Raw genomic sequence first — 5814 nt, 5'->3', positions numbered from 1 at the left:
TATTGAGAAAATAAAGAATGAATGAAAGACAGAGAAAGAACGATTAAACCAGCCACCTCTGTGATCTTGCAATAAACTGTGTTGTGTTGATCCTGTGGTGTGTGTGTGTCTGCATGTGTATGATATGAATGTGTGTGTGTGTGTGTGTGTGTCTGCATGTGTATGATATGAATGTGTGTGTGTGTGTGTGTGTGTGTGTGTGTGTGTGTGTGTGTGTGTGTGTGTGTGTGTGTGTGTGTGTGTGTGTGTGTGTGTGTGTCCATCCTCTAGCCCGCTCAGTGAAGGTGAAGATCCGTCTGGGACGGAGAGAGAAGAGTAGTGACCGGGGGAAGGGTAGGAGACGTCTGGGACGCACCCGAGCCAAACCTGTAGTCAGCGACGACGACACTGAAGAGGAGCAGGAGGAGGTGAGGGGAGAGGAGGTGAGGGGAGAGGAGGTGAGGGGAGAGGAGGTGTGTGTGTGTTTGCACCTTCCATCTTCGATGTTTTGTTTTATAATCCCTCTGCAAAAAAATGTGCTGCACATATTGTGCATGGCACCCAGAAATATTCCCCCCTCTCTCTCTCTCTCTCTCTTTATATTTCTGTCTCTCTCCTGTTCCACCTCTCACAGGAACGCTCCCCCAGTGGCACCGATGAAGAATCCTAAATGGAAACTAGCTACTTACTCCAACTCTACTTCCATTATTACCAGGTTTCGTTCAACTCCATTTCATATCTACTTGGCACTGGGGAATTTCACTTCATATTGACGCCAACTCCCTCCCTGTTATGTACATTAGCACAGCTTTCATAACAACAACTACTGGACCTGAAGCACTGCTTAGGTGTGGAAAATAGACTAATTCTGCCTCATACTGTTAGTCGATCTAAACAAACTTGTTAATGTAATATGTGTCAATTACTAAAAGTGTTATTTATTATGTCTGGTGTATTTTGGGGGGGAAGTTGAGGCCATATACAGCGCCTTCAGTAAGTATTCATACTGCTTGACTTATTCCACATTTTGCTGTGTTACAGTCTGAATTAAAAAATATTTTTATTTTTTTTGACACCCATCTACACACAATACCCCATAATGACAAAGTGAAAACATGTTTTTAGAAATGTTTGCAAATCTATTGAAAATGAAATATCTAATTTACATGACTTGAATCAATACTTTGTAAAAACACCTTTGGCAGTGATTACAGCTGTGAGTCTTTCCCGGTGAGTCTCTAAGATCTTTACACACCTGGATTGTGCCACATTTGCCTTTTATTCTTTTCAAAATTCTTCAAGCTCTGTCAAAGTGGTGGTTGGTCATTGCCAGACAACCTTTTTTAGGTCTTACCATAGATTTTCAAGTAGATGTATGTCAAAACTGTAACTCGGCCACTCAGGAACATTCACTGTCTTCTTGGTAAGGAACTCCAGTGTATATTTGGCCTTGTGTTTTAGGTTATTGTCCTGCTGAAAGGTGAATTCATCTCCCAGTATTTGGTGGAAGGCAGACTGAACCAGGTTTTCCTCTAGGATTTTGACTGTTGTTTCTTTTCTATCCAGAAAAACTCCCCCAGTCCTTAACAATTATAATATGTAGAGTGGTACTCGGTAATGGATTTGCCCCAAAAACATTGCATTGCTTTTACACATTTTTTGTAGTATTACTTTAGTGCCTTGTTGCAAACGGGATTTAGTTTTATTCTGTACAGGCTGCCTTCTTTTCACTCTGTCATTTAGGTTAGTATTGTGGAGTAACTACAGTGTTGTTGATCCATCCTCAGTTTTCTCCTATCACAGCCATTAAAATCTGTAACTGTTTTAAAATCACCATTGGCGTCATGGTGAAATCCCTGAGCAGTTTCCTTCTTCTCCGGCAACTGAGTTAGGAAGGACACCTGTATCTTTGTATCGACTGGGTGTATTAATACCCCATCCAAAGTGTAATTAATAACTTCACCATGCTCAAAGGGATATTCAAAGTCTGCTTCTTTTTTCTTCTTTTTTTTACCCATCTACAAATAGGTGCCCTTCTTTGCTAGACATTGAAAAACCTCCCTGGTCTTTGTGGTTGAATCTGTGTTTGAAATTCACTGCCCGACTGAGGGACCCCACAATTATCTGTATGTGTGGGGTACAGAGAGGGGGTAGTTATTCAAAAATCATGTTAAACACTATTATTGAACACAGAGTGAGTCCATGCAACTTATTATGTGACTTGTTAAGCACATTTTACTCATGAACTTATTTAGGCTTGCCATAACAAAGGGGTTGAATACTTATTGACTCAAGACATTTCAGATTTTAATTTCTTATTAAAAATAAATAAATAATCCACTTTGACATTATGGGGTATTGTGTGTAGATCAGTGACACAAAATCAATTTGAATTCAGGCTGTCACAACCAAATGTGGAAAAAATCAAGGGGCGTGAATTCTTTCTGAAGACACTGTATGTGTGTGTTAATGGTCTATTTTGACAGAGGCCTTCTGTTAGAATTGCCACCGTTTCTTTCTGTGGTGGTTCTAGGAATCGGTGTACATTTGAGCGCAAGGCTCCGTCCTAAACTGACTTGAGTTGAAATGGAATTGACCCCAAGCTAAAACTGACACACAGTACCTGTCCATGTATTATACCATAACTCGCCCAGTAACTGCACCAGAGATGCTGCTTACAGTAGTTATTACTATACTATTACTATCCACTCTGTTATTACTGATGATTGTATAACAATTCATTAAGGGGCAAATCCTAACTTCCATTTAGGTCAAGTTTTCACTTAGTCTCACTTAGGCCTGGATTCAATCCAGAAGCGTGGATGATCCTCGTCATAGCGCACTTGACATGTAAAGGTAATTCCCGATTGAGCTACATAGGCAGCATTTACCGTGAATGCGGTCTCTGCCAACGCGGAAATGTTGCCTTTTAAAGGTGCATAGCCGGAAAGGGCCAATCGAATGAAATGTATCCCAAAGTCGCTCATTGACGTCGATAATGACCACGTGAACATTATATTTAAATGGACGTTAAGTTTGCCCCTAAGTATTAATAATACATTAAGTTATGTAGCAGTACGTGAAATTTCAAATGCTTCTATTTGGATGTTGTGCTGCTTTCCTAGCGTAGCTGAACAAAATGTCAGACTGTTTGAATCGACTTTTTTGCACATTTTCTTCCATGTTTGTTGTTTTTAAGATGACGGACCAGAGGGACAGTAGTTCTTCTCTGTATTCATGTACGGCTCATGGCGGTACGGTGTTAGATATCTATGGTGATGTCATTCTAGAGATTCATGTATACACTGAGTGTACAAAACATTAGGACCACCTTCCTAACATTGGGTTGCGTCTCCTGTTGCCCTCAGAACAGTTTCAATTGGTCGGGGCATGGACTCTATATGGTGTTGAATGCATTCTACAGGGATTCTGGCCCTTGTTGACTCCAATGCTTCCCACAGCTGTGTCAAGTTGGCTGGATGTCCTGTGGATGGTGGACCATTCTTGATACATATGGGAAACTGTTGAGCGTGAAAAACCCAGCAGCGTTGCAGTTCTTGACACACTCAAACCGGTGCACCTGGCACTTACTACCATACCCCGTTCAAAGGCACTTAAATATTTTGTCTTGCCCATTCACACTCTGAATGACACACACACACACACACACACACACACACACACACACACACACACACACACACACACACACACACAATCTATGTCTCTATTGTCTGAAGGCTTAAAAGTCCTTCTTTAATCTGTCTCCTCCCCTTCATCTACACTGATTGAAGTGCATTTAACAAGTGACATCAACAAGAGATCATAGCTTTCACCTTGATGCACCTGGTCAGTCTGTCATAGATAGAGCATGTGCTCTTAATGTTGTGTATACTCAATGTATGTGTGTAGGATACAATCCAATGTACTGTATTTTTTTTTTTCATATGACAAAGTTAATGTTATGAGTAGGTCTGAGTGTTTTGTGCAATTATGTGACATGCCTGGATTTGAACCTTTTATTTAAAGCTTTTTCATCAAACTGTCCTCTTTTACTTTCATGTCATATAGTTCAGGGCCATCCTACGTCAATTGCTTCGATTTTTGGTGTAATTATCATTTGTGGAAAAGGTTTTAGATACAAGATAAATGATTGCCCAAAACACAGGGCCCTAGAAGAGGTATCAACCAAAGCGCCAGTATTCCACTCCCTCATTCGATGTTGGGGAGCTCTGTATCGTGTTGTCATTCACTGGATCTTCAAGACTACAATACACTACAGTAAGGAAACCATTGAGATATATAGGCTGCAGTATTCATATTCAATTTCTTATAAAGAAACGTGATGATTTCCATTTGATTTCAGATCTACAGGTAATTGTGCTTTGTGCATGATGGTGTAATGGCAGTTCTTGTCCACAGTGGGGCGATCTCACTCAAACCTTCCGAGCAGCCTTTCCCAGCTGAACTGAGGTGTGTTCTTATCTTATTAGTAGACTAGATAGGTCAGATTAATGCCTTTTTTATTCCTTCTGTTTCCTTCTTCCGTCTCAGTCTGAGTGAATGAGTGTGTGTGTGTTAGTGGGGTATTTTGACAGAGGGAGTATGACTTGGAAGGGTTTCTCTCTGACAGAGAAACAGTGATGCGAAGAACACCTCTTGACAGGTCAACCTCAACCAAAAACACATTTTATGTTATTCCACAGACACAAACTCTCATCAACAAGAGGTTGCAAGAGGTCCATTTAAGGTCAGGTGTCTCAGGTCAATTAATTCATGTCTTTCTATCTAACCTGTTTAAACAACATGGAATACGCCAATCAGAACTGATGTTTATTTTTGAGGCACATCGGGTGGATTGGGGCACCAGGCAAAGGCCCGTCACCTCATTGGGCAAAAGCTAGTAGGGAGCAGCAGCCTTCTCAAATAGAACAGTTTAGGCCACTGATTTATTTATTTAGCTCGGATTTTTAGCCCATAGATGTTGTTGTAATGTTTGAGCCACTCAAATATCACATGAATAAACATTAGACATGTCAAAATGTATATAATTGTAAAAAAAAAAAAAAGAACTACCTTTAATCTGCTAAATGTTCTGTCCGCCAACAAGGTGTGAACAGTTTGAAATAGAGGAGCAGCGTGCGTACGGTGGGCGGGATGTTCCCCCAATGGGACCTGAGTGAAAAGGTTTGGGAACCACTGATTTAGGGGGTTAGAAATCGATTCTGACGCCACCGTGATGTAGACTAGAACAGCATTCTGGATATATTTTGCATTTATACCAATAGACTATTCGAAGGGGGACGCAAGCTCTTTTTTCGTTGAATGTTAAATGAAGCAGCCAATAGAAGAGCGAACGCGTGATGGCGGTAGGATATATCAGTTATTTATTCAGACCCATAACCATTCAATCTTCGTGAAGAGAAGTGAAAACCTTCTGAATCTAATTCATGTTCTACATTATACAGGGATGTCATAGGAATGATGAAGATGAGGACAACAAAACGTATTTCATTTAACTGTTGAAAGGAATGAAGCAACATTTGAGCGAGAAAGAGGGGATAGGCTAATAACATTAGGGGAAATATTATGAAAGGAATGGACACGTCAGTTTACTATTATTATAGGCCCTATTATATTTCAACATTTAAATCCAATTTGCTAGCCTATACTTGTAACTTTGTAGGCCGCATGTGCTGCACCAGAATCACATGTTCTCTTCTGCTTTATCATGGTTTGAACGATATGCATAATTCCAGTCCGTATAATACACTACAGTAATACAGTTCACACTCAAAAATATGAGTCTACTGGAGCTAATTTCAGGTATTTACC

General features: G+C 40.4%; 1 pseudogene; it reads left to right on the top strand.

Moving 5' to 3' along the window:
* The window catches only part of LOC118381075 (transcription activator BRG1-like), a 31594-nt pseudogene extending 25780 nt beyond the window's left edge, over positions 1-5814 (top strand).

The sequence above is a fragment of the Oncorhynchus keta genome, unplaced genomic scaffold (genome assembly GCF_023373465.1).
Source record: "Oncorhynchus keta strain PuntledgeMale-10-30-2019 unplaced genomic scaffold, Oket_V2 Un_contig_26212_pilon_pilon, whole genome shotgun sequence".
Lineage (NCBI taxonomy): Eukaryota > Metazoa > Chordata > Actinopteri > Salmoniformes > Salmonidae > Oncorhynchus > Oncorhynchus keta.
This window is presented reverse-complemented; position numbering and strand designations above follow the sequence as displayed.